The sequence below is a fragment of the Cyanistes caeruleus genome, chromosome 5, assembly GCF_971803275.1.
Source record: "Cyanistes caeruleus chromosome 5, bCyaCae1.hap1.1, whole genome shotgun sequence".
Classification (NCBI taxonomy): Eukaryota; Metazoa; Chordata; class Aves; order Passeriformes; family Paridae; genus Cyanistes; species Cyanistes caeruleus.
Window position 1 is genome coordinate 32,310,511 of NC_141705.1, and position 16,076 is coordinate 32,326,586.

General features: G+C 43.9%; 1 protein-coding gene across 6 annotated transcripts in view; it reads right to left on the reverse strand.

Moving 5' to 3' along the window:
• STOX2 (storkhead box 2) overlaps window positions 1–16,076 on the reverse strand; it is a 136,703-nt gene that overhangs the window by 88,983 nt on the left and 31,644 nt on the right. The window contains exons 1-2 of one of the 6 annotated variants that reach the window (XR_015287599.1): window positions 10,766–11,189; window positions 2,824–2,999 (exon numbers count right to left, since the gene is read on the reverse strand). The exons of 2 other annotated variants lie outside the window; for them this stretch is intronic. The gene's annotated coding sequence lies outside the window, so the exon portion shown is untranslated. Of the gene's footprint in view, window positions 1–2,823; window positions 5,206–10,765; window positions 11,190–16,076 lie in introns of those variants that run through there. 3 more of the 6 variants (XR_015287600.1, XM_086891625.1, XM_086891622.1) reach the window with 3 other exon arrangements.

Sequence of the window (16,076 nt, forward strand, 5' to 3'; positions counted from 1 at the left end):
CTACTAAATTAGAGAATAAGCATCTTGGAATTGCAAATAACTGTATGCAGTCTGGGAAGTGGAGAGGAAGAGACACTTTCTGTCAAACTGCCCTGAACTGACGAACATCTGCATTTTTCACTCAGTAAGGCGTCTGCCCCTGCCTCCTCTGCCGGCTTTCCCTGTGTGCCAGCAGGAGGCTTCTCCTCAGCAGCTGCAGACCTTGCTTTTGATTGGGAACACCAGCTTGGTTAGCAGGAAAGCACGGAGAGCTGGCATATGGTATGCACACCTGGGAAGGAGCGCTGGAGAGCCGCAATCGCTCTTGGGCATCCCTCATTCCTGCAAACCTTCCATTGTGGGAGGCGCTCTCTGCACCAGTTACAGGTCTTTTTATGGTCAAGATAGTTGCAATGTTGCCAAAATGCTGAGATTGCTGAAGCTGCTTTGATGGCCTAGGAAGGTCTGCAAAAGCCTGAAGCAAGGGAGACATGATTAGTCTCCATAATAAAATGTTCAAATTCTCTGGTGAGGAAAAGTCAACGAATAAAAAGCAAACCACAACCTCTGACCTACACCTTTGCTACCTAATTTTCTGTTAGAACATACCTCTGCTGACTGTAAAACCTAAAACTTATAATTATGAAGCTGAACACATTTTTTATTATGGTTAGATGGTTATGGGTGAAGTAACTTCTAAAAGCAAAATGACTAGAGACCTTTCACAACCAGAATTTCAGATGTCATTTGAAAAGCAAGAGGATTCAGATTCAAACCCAACAGTTTCAAACCTGATCAAGACTGTGCTGAAGCCAGAACACTACAGACCTTAATTTTCCAGACAACACTTATATAGGAGAAGAGACTGAGGCTTTTTAAGTGGTGTCAAAAAACTCCTCACTGTACTCAAAACATTTCTGGTCTAATATAACCAAAAAGTTGTGAGAATAATCAGATATTATTTATATATTATTATATTTATATTATTATTTATATTATTTCTTATTGTATTTTTTTATAGGTGATATATATTTATTTTTTACCAAGACTTGCAGGATGTGCTCACAAGATTTCAATGTCATTGCTACAGATTAATCAGGGTCTAACCCTCAGCCCACATGAAAATACCACCTCCTCACATTACCTCTGAATAAAATCATTAGCCTGAAAGCACCCCATCCTATTTTGACTTCTTTTTTTGTTCACATTTCCACTCACAAAATAATTCTTAATCCCTCTTTTTGAACAGGCTGTTTCTGCTTTGTTTTCTGTAGCCACCATATACCTCACAGGGTATGACAAGGGAACAGGTCATAGCATCACTGTGCCTCCCTGCCCTCTCCAGCAGCACCCTCTGCCCTGTGTTCTACGAGTCCTTGCTTAGTGGTTAGGATTAAGCTTTCATGACAGTGACTAACCTATACTTCTGAGAGTCTTTGGTGCCTTGCCCAGTGTTAGCAAATAATTATGCCTTTAGTGTTTCTGCTTCAGTTGATGCTAAGACTTGAGCTCTTTTCTCCTGCTAGCCAAAATGCAAATGCATATTGAAGTAACATGCGTCTTTTCCATTGTGATTTCTAGCTTTGCAATCTTCTACCAGTTAGTTCCACATATTTCTGTTTCTTTGGCTCTTTGTAGCTGACATTTCTCTTTAGACACAGCTCTATAGCACAGGAGCACCAAATTTATTGCTATACCCCTCTCAGATCACTTTTTGACGACATAAATGTTACAAACAGTCTGGCACACCTTCAGTCTGCACCACATCTATTCTGTGAATATTAAGGGAGACTTTGCTTTCCAGTCCAGTCAAACCAACATATTTAAACGGGTAAAGGGAAGGAGAAAAAGAAAAAAAAGGAATACTTCTGTAACATTGCATACTTATAAATAGCATGCTTTCCATGTGTGTCAGATATCAAATAGCTTAATGACAACTGATAACTGGCTGATTTCTGCAATCTGCCATCAGCTGCTATTTTCAAGAGAACACGAGCTATTCCTAATACCGTAGTTCAACTCCACTTAGTTGTGTAGGAAGCTTACATTTTTCAACCAGATGGCAGGTATATACTATTTTAACCAAAATCCTGTTTTAAGAACAGCGGTTGATATAATGACAGTGCTTGACAAGCCGAGAGAAATTTAAAAAAAAAAAAAAGTAGATAACTACATAATACCAGTTAATATTTGCCTTTAAAAATATAATATACTTATGAACAGCAACAGATGGGCCAGGCAATCAGGCTGCATGACCTCATTTACTGGGGAAGAACAAGGTGTTTAGTTTAGTTTTTTTAATTTAAACTTCAGCTTTTATTTTCAAATATACTTTTCAGAATTAGGATGTGATTTTCTTCATGTGTATATCAAGCCAAAAAGCCTCTTCTCCCCGAGTCAAGCAGGGATGAGCTATTTGGCTGCACTATAGTGTGATTAATCCATGCAACTGTTTTAACACCCAACAGAGGGGGAAAAGCCACCTCTAGAATACAGGGTTTGATATGATACAAATAACTTGTTGTTAAATATCTCTATCATTAGAGCAATGTCTACTAATTAGGAAATAAATCGTTTACACTGGCATTTCTACAGTAGCAGAAGGCATTATCCTCTTCTTTTTCGCTGATGTCTCCTAAATAGCAACAGAAACACTAGCTGTGAAATCCACTTTACCTCTTGCAGAAGAGAAGTAATTCTGCATTTTTCAGAAGTGCTGTAGCCTGAACACATTTTTTTTTCCACACCCCAGCAACAAACATCAATGTCTTTTGGGATCTGACCCACTGTAGTCTCATTTTGCTGCCCCTAACACAGGACATGTTTTCTCCCCTCTGTACTTACATTTTGTCTGGAATCCTCTCTTCAAGCACAAATGGAGAATCAAGGGGTGAAGCAGAGTCTAGGTGACTGAGCGGCGCACTGAAACACCCTGGGTGATCACTGTGGCTTCTCCTTTCTGTTGTGTCAGAGACTTCCCTTGTATTCAAAGCTCATTTCAGTGGGGAAGGTCCAATGTCCTACAAGTCAAACACACTGAGCCTTTAGATCCTTTAAAGCCCCACTATGCTAAAGCATTTAGCAGTAGATGTCTCTATATTTACTGCTGTCTTTTTTTGGATATATGCCTATGCAAGAAGGAAGCAAACTCTCTTTATATTTCACACCCATTCACACTACATTTTTTTCAGGGTGTTGCTGAAGAAAAAAAAATTCCCAAGCTAGCTCAGCTCCAAATGGCCAACTACACAACCATTTATTTTCCTCTGGTTATCCTGACTGAGTTATTTTCCCACACGTTCCTGATGTGGTGAATAACTTGTCTGAACAAGCAAGATAATGCTTTAGGCAGCAGATTAGAAAATGCAAATGTGCAGGGAGTCCTGTAGGCACCTCCTGGGCTGCATCCTGCCAGTGAGGCTTGGTTTTCTATCCCCAGCTGAAGCTGCAGGAGGTGCCTGTCTCTCTGAAGGCTTGCACTGGGGATCTCAGGCCCTGAGTGAGGTGCTGCAATGTCCCCCATGTCCCAGCCCTGTGCCGGAACATAAATAGTGAGAATTATTTCTGCCAGCAGTGGACACCAAGGCTCAGCCCTGCTATTAACTGCAGTGATAGCTACCAGGTTGCCAAATCCAGGGCAAACTATTTCAGCCAGGACAGATGTATCACTTACTGGGGAGAAAGGAGGACAGCCCAGAAGCACCACCATTCCTATTGCATCACTTTTATGTGGTTGTGGCAAAAAGGTCAAGAAAAGCCAGGGATAGAAAGGGTTGAACTGGTTTTTGCACCCTGGATCAGCAGGATGGCTTTGCTTACCCCATACCTACCCCCAAAAAAGGACAAAGCAGGTCCTCATCCCTTGTACCCACCTCTTCATGGCAGGGAGCACCATGTAGGAGAAATGTCCTAGGCTTGTGGGGTCATTACACACACACCTCCTAAACAGAGTCTCAAGAATATCATCTACAGAGAGAGCTGTGCCACATATTTACCTCTGACCACTCTAAGTGCCACGTGGTAACAAACATCAAAATATCAAGAGTTTCCTAGAACAGGCTGCCCAGCAGTGATGTGCTATCCACATCTCTGGAGACTTTCCAGTCTGACCTGACTGGATCAAGCCTTGAACAGCCTTGTCTGATCTCACAGCTGGCACTGCTCTGAGCAGGAGCTTCTGGAATCCTCTTCTCTTTGACTTCACTCAAACAAATGTGCTGCTGACCGCTGACTCTCCAGCCAGCAAGTCCTCACAAGCTCAGCACCCTCACAAGATTTTGGAGCAAATTAACTACAAAAGCATAGCAAGGTGCCCTCCTCCAGCCAGGAAGCTCTCCAGACCAGGGTTCTCCTAATGACTAATAGCTCGCACTGAAGAGCTTCTAGCACATACAGAGTTGGGAGTCAAAAAGTGCAGAAATAAAGCATGTCTCAGTTATAAAGGAGGATTTTCTAGATCTTTCTGTAAGCTTTTACTTCTACCATTTTGTCTGTAAGCTTTTACTGTAGAGTTTACTTTTTTTTCCCTGCACTGATAGAAAAATCTATATAGAACTAGCAAGAATAAAGACATCACTTTTTTAATATTTAGAATAACTGAAAATTTGTTATCACATTAAAATCTTCACTGGAATTGGGAGTGAATTTTTCACATGGCAACAATGAAATAATGCTGGGCAGGAACACCCTGACACCTCTTTTCACAGGTCCTTCACTTGAAATTGCAGTTACAGTGATCTAAGTAGGAAAACAATTCTGATATTAAAAAAAAAAAAAAAAAAAGCCAAAAAATGTAATAAAAGAAAACACTGTTTTCAGGTTGCAAGGAGATCTTGAATCACAGGTGTGCCTGATCCACAGAGCACACCCGGGCTGCTGAGAGGATGGGTGTGTCAGCTGCACTTCACTGTCCTCCCCTGGTTACGGCCTCACACAGTGTTCAAGAGCATGGCTGAGACACCCAGGGTCACATCCAGTGCAGAGTGGCATGACAACTTCTTCCAGGCAGGAGCATGGTTAGGGACAATGGCAAGGCAGGAACAAAACCCATTCCTGCTGCAAAGACATCCCAAGAGCTTCAGCATCTCACAATGCCAATCAGTTTGGCTCCCTTCCATCTGACTCATGCCCACGCACCAACACAGCTGGCACATGGCTGTGCAGGAAGGGAAGCCACGTTTCTCCCCTGAGGGGAAGCTTGATTCAGGCTAAAAGGTATTCTAGTCTGGATCTCAGGAGCAGTATCCACCTGTCCTCCCTAACACCAAGGTTTTTTAGTTCATGCCCTGTGCTCAGCCCAAGAGCCTCAGCAGTTTGGGCTTACCACACCTGAGCAGATGTGGTCCCACAAAGGGCAGAAGGGTTTGTGAGTGATGTACTTCAGATATTTAGAGTGCCCAGATCCCATTTAGAGTTTCACAGCAGGAGAGGAAAGGGGAAAAAGAGAAGAAGAAAAAACAAATTAAAAAAGATACAATAGATGTGTTCACAGAAACCTGGAACATAGACAGACAGTAGCCCTGTTATCACTGCTGCAGCTGGTATAAAGACAGCACGTTTTCATGCTGCAGTCACATTTCCAGTTTCTTCTCAGACCTACCTGGAGGGACTGAATAATTTGCATCTCTCTTTTTCCCATATTATTTGCACATTCCACATATTATTTGCATTTATCGTGAAAGGGTGGAGAATAATAGTGCTTACTGCAAGAAATAAATACATTTAAAAAACAAATCAGTCAGTGCTGCCAGTCAGACAGATGCAAAAGTTGACAAAATACAGCCTTTCATTATTTTTTCATTCCAACCAATGCACAAAATACATGAAATATAAAAGAGTGCCTCACATAGATTTTTTCCAGCTGAATAGAGCTTTGACAGTCAAGAACACTGCATTTTTCACATAATAAAATGTGATTTTCCATCAATTTTACCAGTAATGAAAATGTAACACACAGAACAATCGCTTGAAAGCCAAGAAGTTGGAGCCAAGGGTGAGGTTAGAAGTTGCAAAACTGGAAGCCTCAAGGGAAGAGAAGTGGTGGATAGACAAGAACTGGTTCTCTGCCATTCACTGAGTTTTCTACAAATGCCCCCTCTCCCCCCCAAAGGGCTCCCCCTCCTCTCCTGCTCCTGGTGCTCAATGGGAGGGGCAGCCAGAGCAAAACCATCCATCTGGTTCCCATCACAGAAAGGACTGCCTAGACTAGCTCCTGCCAAAGCCTGTCATTAGCAATCAGCATGAGAGAGAACATGAGAAAACACAGCACAGCTAAGACAATAAATCTAATACTTTTAATACACTAATCACAAGGACAGTCCTCAATTCTGTTCTTTATAGAAATATCACAGGAGTCAGATGGGTCATCCTGGTAGCCTCATTTGATCAGGGAAATAAATGTAACGGGGAACACAAATGTTATTTCTTATGCCATACTAGATCCCTCAGCACCTATTAGGAGCATCTACAGGAGTGAAATATGTCAAAGAAGGATAATTTGATTAAGCAGGTGCAAAGCCTTGCTACCTATTAATACACTTGGTTTCCTTTTAGCTACAGCATAATAGACACAGAATTTAAATCCTGATGCTGCCACTGTAATCCAAGATCTAGTATTTTATGAAAGCTTGGAGAGATGACCATCAAACTTCTCATGTTCTCTTGCCACAGAAGTTCAGCACAACCCTTCCCACCTCCCTTAGCCATGCCAACCATGCAGAGCAACACCAGCATTTCTACAGTTTCCACAAACTGCTTGCCTTGCATATCATCCTTTAAAATCTGTTTTATCAGTCTTTCATTTCAGATGGCCAGTGGCAAAAAAAAAGCCAAACCAACATCCAAGTAGTCTATTGCAATGCCTCATACAGTACCTACAATACAGTACCTACAATACCTCCTGCTGCCATGGGAATGAAGCACAGGGACATAAGGACCTTCTACCACTGGGTACTGCACACAGATGAAAGCAGAACTGCCAGCTGGACTTTGCAGGCACAACTTTCTCCCCACCTCAGCAATATCATCACACACTCCCCTAATTGCTGAGTGAGAGTGGCTGCTAATTATCTGTCCAAAGTAATGAAATCTGACTAGGGTCTAAAGTGATCTGACAGTAGGGAACAGAGAGAGGCAGTAAGCTCTAATCCTTTGCTGTTCTCCCAACCTGCCTCAAACCTTTAACCAGATCCCTCAGGAGTTTGTCCTCCTCCCCACAGGCCACACAAACTCCTTGTGTAGAGTGCTTCTCCAGGTCTCTGAGAGCCACATTTTCCCATCACTTTGACAAGAACTGCCCCTGCTCCTCTGGCACAATCCTGCCATCCTGGTAGAGCACACTGAAGCAGACAAACACTTTGGCATCTCCAGGAGTGCAACCTGAGATCAGCACCTGAGTGCACCTGGAACCTTTGCATGGCTCTCTAGAGCACCTTGCACCAGAGTAGCAACAGCACAACTAACAACTTATAAACACCCCCTCTCCTATAGTTCCCTGTACCAGATGAAGGAGACCAAGAGGGACAATAAAGAAGAAACCTCCTTCGAGAAGAACTACCATGTCTCTGTCTAAGGATGACATGGCTCAAACTCCCTCATGACTGTCCCAGGCACATCACTGTCACCTGGCTTGCCTCTCTCTATCTCCCTGCTTTTGTTAGGCTGTTCCCACGCACATCTAAGAATATTCTGATGACTGAATATGAATAACAGCTCTTTCTTCCTCCTTTCAGGAAACTATTTCCCCATTTGTTTCTCTCCCCTCCCTGCTTTGCTATTTAGCTGTGAATGTTAAATGACCCATTTAAGAAGAGGAAAGCACCTTCTAGGAATGACTTGCCCCAGGCTATTCTATAGGCTGCTCAGAAGTAAATCCCATAATTTCTACCCTCTTTGGTAAAAGAGGAACATTCCCAGGACCAAAGAGAAGCACAGGTAGAGAGAGAGATGGAAAGGGAGAGGAGATTGTCATGTTCTCTTGCACACTTTGCTATGTTTGTTATTATTGTGCTTTAAAAAGTAAAGATCACTGGGATATCAGGGCTGAGCTCCAGGCCATGTCTGTTCTGACTTGCTGCCATGTCAATGAAAATCAATGAAAATCTTGATCAATTAAATCAATGAAAAACTTTTCAAAATGCCTTCTTTCTTCTCCTTTGTGCATTTATGTCTCAGCCTGCTACACTGAAGCTAAGACAAGCCTCCAGAGGGTCAGAAAGGCATTAGTGGCACATCCCAGGATGGGACCACACCTGAGGGCAAGGAGGTGTGCAGAACCTGGCAGTCCTTCCCCCTGACCTGTCTGTCTTCATCACACCTCCTGCCCTTCATTCCTGCTGTCTTGGCTTGACACTGTACGCTCACCTGGCAGGCTGGTAAAAGGCTGCATGCTGGTTGGACTCCTTCAGGTTGCTTACTAGATCCTGGTGACCATTTCCCCTCCCAGGAACAAGATGCACAGCCATGGGATACAAGCAGGAACAAGCCATAGAGCACTGCACATCCAAGAGAGCTACAGAGCAGGACAAGGTTGAAAATGAGGACAGACAGCTCTGTGAAAAGCAGCTTTGAAGGAAGAGATATTGTGGAAACAGAAGTTGACCTCTAAAAAATGGAGAAAGAACAAAAAAGGCTGTGGAGGGGCAACCCATCTGCTGCAGACTGAGCAGCTGGGATTGTGAAAGAAACAACCAGGTTACTGCTGATGGATTGATGAATGAGCAGTTCAATTCCTCTCCTAGACCTCCCATCGTAAGAAGATGGGAAATGGTGTGTTAAAATCTTCATGAGGTAGAGCTAATAGAAACATATCTTTCATTTATCTCTTAAAAATCATGGGTCATGAAGGGGTTTTCCTCCCTTTCACCATTCTTCTCACCTCTGAAGCCTTTCCCATGTATTTCTGTACTGTAAATCTACACTTTAAAATAGCAGAAGATGCTGTGTATAGGTAGCCAGCCTGTTGTTTAGACACAGTCAAACCTAAACAATATAAAGAAAAAAAAAAAAACAGAGGGGAAGAGACAGGCAGATGGGGTGAGCTGTGTAGACAGGCATTGCAGCCTGACTGTTACTGAAACATGCTGAAGCACCATTTGCACAACTTTAAACTCCCTAGTTTTTTACAAACTTAAAAATGCAAATGCAAAATCTGACTGCAAGGCAAAAAGTTGGCAGCTCAAGTTTCAGCTCAGAACTACATTCCCAGTGCTGTTGTACTTAAGGTTATAAAAATAATGAGTCTATACTGAAAAGGCCAATTTGGCATGCCTCTAAACTAAAGAAAAATAAATAAAAATTTATATCATTTGGAGATGCAGAAAAGGAAAAATAGAGTAAAACATGCTTTTCATCAGTTGATCACGTGTGACTTGTTTTTAAGTGACAACATATATACCATTTTCATAGAAGTGTTTGCCAAAAATTCAATAAAGCTTCTGAAAGTGAAGTAGTACCTCAATATTGTTTGGTTACCCAACATTTTAAATGCATAATCTTTGCTATTATATGGACTATGTACACTACACTTAGCAGAATAGTACCCAAAAACCGTAAAAATACATCCAGGAGCATTCATGTTAGAAAAAAACATACTTCCCTTTTCTTTCACTTGCAATTACTGCAAGGCCAAATGGAGCAGGCTGCAAGGAGAGGGCAAACACGCAGCAACACCTTGCTTGAGAACACACCAAGCATGCAGGCTCTGCTCTTTACATCCTTCCCAGAGCCCATCTGAGATCCCTGAGTTTAAACTAGATCAGGGCAGCTGAGCTGTGATGAACTACCCTCATTAATGCTGAACTTCTCTGTTTTGATGAGGTAAATGAATAATTATGTTTGTACCCTAAGTGGACTATAAATCACCAAGGCATTTAGCCACTTCCCTTAGTACTGTCAAACACACTTTGCAATGGCCAAACACAATCCATATGATAAATTTATGCAGCTGAAGTCTTCAGACCACCAGTAATTTCTGCCTTAAAAATCCCCATGACTAAGTAGAGAGGCAGGACAAAAAGGAAAATAAGGAATAAGTAGGTACCAGAGACCTGAAGTGGCACAGATTTCCCAAAGACTATGACAAGCAGAGGCAGAATAAAATAATCCAGAGCCGAAAAGGCAGAAGTAATACCTTCAGCTTTGCATTTCTGCAATCTCACATTGGGTGTCAGCAGAAAGACAAAAATTGGTGCAAAACACGGGATTTGTGGAGGCTGAGCCACAGATCAGATTTGGAAAGGAATCTGCCTTGGTCCACTGCTGGGACAGACATGCACCCATTGATGCTGTTTCAGCTCAGCTCACCTCCTGTGGGGTTCATCTGGGGATCCAGTAAGGGGACGGGTGCCAAAGATCCCCAAAAAATAGAGGGCCACAATGCATTGCCTCCCTTTTCACAGAATCACAGACTGCTTTGGGTTGGAAGGGACCTTTAAAGGTCCAAACCCATACCACGCACAGTGACATCTTCAACTGGATCATGTTGTTCGAATCATCATCCAGCCTGACCTTGAATGTTCCCAGAAATGGGGCCTCTACTTCCTCTCTGGGCAAATTGTTCCAGCGCCTCACCACCCTCATAAAAATTTCCTCGTATCCAGTCTAAATCCCCCTTTTAGTTTAAAACCACAACCACTTGCGTTATCAATAAATGCCCTGCTAAAAAGTCTGTCCCCATCTTCCTCAAGCTAGATATTAACAAAAAGGTTTTTCACTCATAGGGCATTGGGAAGTGGTCACAGCACCAAGCCTGATAGAGTTCAAGAAATCTTTGAATATTCTCCAGCACCTGGTGTGAGTCTTGGGATGGTTCTGTGCAGGGCCAGGAGTTGGACTCGATGATACTAATTCTTTAACTCTTACATGCCCCTTCCAGGTACTGGAAGGCTGCTGAAAGGTTTCCCCAGGGCCCTCTGTTCTCCCGGCTGAACTCTCAGCCTGTCCCCACAGATGTGCTCTAGCTCTCCAATAATTTTTATGGCCGTCCTCTGGACCCACTCCAACACGTCCACGCCTTTACTGTGCTGCCGATCCCAGAGCTGGATACAGTACTGCAGGTGAGGGTCTCACGGGAACGGAGTAGAGGGGCAGAACCAGCTCCCCTCTTCCCTTCTGCGGAGACGATCTCCATCCTTGAAGAGGCCGGATCCGACTGCGGTACCTCCCCCGGCCCGGCGGTGCGGCCGCGCCATCGCCGCGCCTGGAGGGGCCCCTAGCGGCTCCCGTCGGGCTCCTGAGGCACGCACCGCGCTCCCGGCCATCCCTGCCCGGCGCTCCCCAGGCTGCCGCAGTGGTGAAAACGCAGCAGCAAAGCCAGCCGCTGCTGGCCAGGATGCCGAGCCACCCGCGGCTGCCGTCAGTCCCGCGCCCACCGGGCACCGGCTTTGGTGCTTGCCAAGGCTTTGCCGTCCCCACCTATGGACGGCCCAGCCCCTGACCTCTGGAAGAGGCACCCCAGCAATTGGAGGACCAGCATGCTTGGGGAGAGCAAGCTCCAGTCGGCCCAGGAAACTCTGATCTTACTTTTCTTCCGGTTTCCTGCAATGAAACCTGGATTTGCAGCATGATCTGGGTCCCTTCGTACAGTATGGCAACATTTACCCATCGATTTGGAAAAAGGGGATAACAGCGAGGCTGAAGGCTCGGATGACTTCAGGGCTGTATTTGCAGCGCAACAGATAAACACCCTGCCAGTGTTCCCTGATGGGGAGGCACTTAGGCAGGCAGCAGTCAATTGCTCACGGAAACATTTGCTATGAGAGAATTTCCCACTAATACCAAGTTCAGCACAATCACAATAGAGTCATTTTTTTAACCCCATTTAGAAGTGGAATACCAAAGGGAATGCAAGCCCAAGCCCCACTGCATTCCACTCACTTTCAAGACCTGTATTTATGGATGATGTCACTAAATAAGACTGTTCAGGTGGGAAGAAACCTTAGGAAGTCTGCAGCTTCCTGCCCAAAGTGGGGCCAATCCTGGCTTCATGTGATGTTGCACGGGGCTTGGTTACCTGGGCCTCAAAAACCTCTGGGAACAAAGCTCCTAGAGTGTCTTTAGGCAAGTCATCAATGTGCAATTTTCCTCATGGAGATATTCTTATCATAATATTCTCTCAGAAAATCCCACTCCAGTTTGCAATCCTTGTCCCTTGGAGCTGGTGACACCTTTTCATCAATTTTCCCATAGGTGGGGAAGGCTGCAGAAAGGTCTCCTGCAAAGCCATCTCCTCAGGGCTGAACAAACCCCTATCCCTCAGTTTCTTCTTCCAGAGCACATGTCCCAGGCCCCTGGCCATCAGAAACCCAGCCATTTGACTGTTTCACACAATGAGCCACTCATATTCTATAGAAAGCAACAAAAATGTTTAAAATACATGTGAGAAGCCACAGGTCCAAATTTCAATAGTTCTCCAACAAAAAGGCAACAAACCTACCAGCTATGCATTTATTTAAAGGAAAGGCAGACAGCAGAGGCCATCTATGTTTAAAAAAATAAAAGCAACCCTCCTTCAAGGCAGCAGAGGGAACCTACTTACCGTTTTTCACTTGGCTCTCTGTGAAATACACTTGAACATACTTAACTCCTTGAAAACTTAATGCCTTCAAGAGAAGTCATGCTCCAAAATGCTAGCATGCTTTATACCAAAAGAATCTTCTGATTCACATACCAACAGGAGTATAATGACCATTTGTTTCAGGTAAATTATTTGCAGGAAGGTCATATTAGAAAGTAACATGCTGAAGTCCCAGAGACTGTGCTCAGTGCCCAGCATTGGGGAACACTACAAGAATGATTAGGACCTTTGTACATATTGATGGGAGCAGCAATAATTAAATATTATGAGCTCTGAATACTACTCCCAGGTGAAAGAAGCACAGGAGGTGTGTCTGGCCAGCTGGGGAGATTACTCTCGCAGCAGCCCTCCTCCTCTGCTACAGCCACAAGCCACATCCTTGGGCAGAGCTGGTAGGAAGTGCCAGTCAGAGCAAGTACTGAGCCCCAGCCCAGCTCTTGTACATGTTCAGGGGCCCTGAAAAGTCACTGCTGCATAAGTAGGAAACACAGCCTCTATGCAAAATTACATTTGTACATACATTTGAGTTGACTCTGTCAAGAGCTGCCACCCAAATGCTGGCACAAACACAGCACCCCAGCTCAGGGACACCAAAAAAACCAGATTCAGCTGCCTTTTAGAAATCCAGGAAGCTGACACCAAAAACACCCAGCCAGACTGGTTAGCTGGCTATTCCACTCCTCTACATCAGAATCAGGATTTCCAGCCTCCTCCCCAAGTAAGCTGGAAAGATGAGCTGTCACCACGACAGAGCTGCATAGAGATATGATGAAATCACCAGCAAGGCTCCCATTGACCTCAGGTAAACTCTAGAACATAACACAACAGCCTCCAGAGAAATTCAACAAAGACAAAAATTAATATCACTACTCTTGGATAAGAAAAAAAGTAATTTATTGTTATTTTCCCGTACATTTCTGGGGACATCACTTGGAAGCTTCTCTCCGACTAATGGCTAATGACTTTTTTTCCCCCGTTGGTTATATTTCAAAGGTAAAGCCATCACACTTATTTAGACCAAGAAGGTATCAGAACAGTCACTGAACAGTGCAGACTCTTCGAGACCTACAGTTGATTTGGAAGACACGTCTTTATTGTTTCAGCTGCAATCAGTCGTTATTTTTCAAACTAACCAACACAGGAAAAAAAAAATCTCCATTACTCCTCAGCATGCCAAAGCATACTTGAACTGCTTCAACATGCTATGCTGGAATTAAAACAAAGAGTTATTTCAGGTTTGTTTTAATTCATTACTAATGTGTCAACTGTTTTAGGATCCTTTGCCAAGAGCAGCTACCCTCTGCTGAGAGCTAATGAAGTTAAGATCAAAAGCACTGTGTCCTGGACCAGAGCAATGTCAGGGATCAGGTGGAACTGCAGGGCTGAGCAGTGCTGTGCATGGTGCCTGGCAGAGATGTGATGTTTAAAGCATGGACCAGAAGTGAATTTCAGTTTAGGGTGGTTGCTCACTGTACAAGATTGATTTCACCAGGTTAGCTACTTCCTGCTTGGCTACCCAGGAGGGTGTACAGAGATCAACAGCCACATTTATCAGCAGCAGGTCACTTCGCAGCTGGTGTTAACCACTACCCCTGTCTCTGCTTGAGACTCTTGCAGGAGAAGTCAGCTAAGCATCAAGTATGGTTACAAATAGGATGTGCATGGTATGGGTAAGAATGCTGTGTCCTGGGTCTGCAAGGGTGAGCTGCAGTGCTGGGGAGCAGCAGGGAGCCTTCCTCTCTCAGGTTCCTGAGATCTCTACAGCCCAACATCACACAGGCTGGACAGCGGATGCAGCTTGCTGATCCCCCGTCACCCCTGCAGCTCTGCACTTCTTGGAGCGCTTTGGGAAGAGGCTGTGAGGCACTGATGCCCTGCCAGCCTTGGAAGGAACAGCCAGGAGGTAATGAATTCAGTGTCAAGGGCAGCAGCAAGGCTGAAGTGAACAAAGATGAATCGCACCCTGTGCACAAGAGGCTACCAAAATGCTTTGAGAATGACCCAGTGCACCGTGACAGGGAGACAATCTGAACACAAACACAACAGATCAGTGGAGAGACTTCCACCTGCACAAGCATGTTCACAACACAAGAGGTGTCACAGCACCCAGCCTGAGCTGGGACCTGGCTACAAAGGGCTGGCAACCAGGGTGCTAATTCATAAAGCATCCGTAAACACCTTTATTTCTCTGGAGCTACATCAAGGTCTGGAAGCAGAAAAAACAGTTACTCCAAACCAAAACTTGGCACAGTGCCTCTGCTTGCGATTATTTAAGAGCCAACACATTCCCAGAACAGTTAATAGCTCTGTGCTCTGCTCAGAAAGAAGGACTCCACAGAAACAAAAGTGGAATAAAGAGAGAGGCGGCAGTGAGCAGTGGCACCAGAACACCGAAGTTACAAACCAGTTCAGAAATGGGTCAGGAATCGATGACACAAAGCTTCTGCAAGGACCCCCAAAGCACAGACTAGGAGGGTATCACAGGCACAGTTCAAAAGGCAGCTATTTCCTTCTGCTATCAGCTCTGCAGCTTCAGATGAAGACTTTGCCCACTCTAGGAAATAACCCTTTCAAACAAAAGGCAGGCATGTTTGGCACAGAGTCTGAGAAGCAAGCAACAAGAGCCAAAAGACATTTGGAATCATGATCTATAGGGAAAAACTCAGTTGCTTAAGAGGTTACAGAGGTGGCAAATACATCCTGAGAATATATAGAGACCTGAGACCAGATAAGTGTTTGAAAAGGATGGTCAACAATTGTTCTACTGCACAAAGAAGAGCAAAACCTTACTATATATATAGACTTATATACTTATATATATACTTACTTTTATACACCTAAAAATTTTTGAGGGTATTGTGAAAATATTTTTTGATAACATGGAGAGTAAAGGCCTAACATAGGATTTGTTGATGGGTTGTGAAACCACCTTCATCAGAGGTTTTGAAGATAAACATCTAGCCTTCTCAGGGGCAAGGAGATGGATTAGAAGATATCTTTAAGTCGCTTCTGGCCCTGAATTTCTAAGAGTATTCCAGTTCCATTGGTATGCCCTTTCTTGACAGTAGGCTTTGATTATTAACCTTAAAAAAAAAAACCAACAACCTTGTCCTTCATTGACTTCCGTGATGTCAATTCTCATTTTCTTCCTTATTTTATTTAATCAACAGATTGTACACCCCTATATCAAACTACAGGGAAAAAAATTTCCTGTGGTCATACATATAATGGATATGATAGACACAAAAAACACCAGCCCTGCCAGCTTTAAAACTAAATACATTGATTTATTCCATGATAGCATACCCTTGAGACTTGCACAACACCTCCAGATACTAGCTTTTCAAAAATAAATAGAGAATTTTGCTGAGCAGCAAAAAGTCAGAGGTGATGGGCAGCAGCGGATAATTGAAAGATTTAAGACTAATATGTAATAGTCAGATCTGTTTCCTGTTTCCAGAGGAATTTCCTGTTTCCAGACTATTTAAAGAAAATCCTGACAACAGAGGGTTTGGGGTTGGGT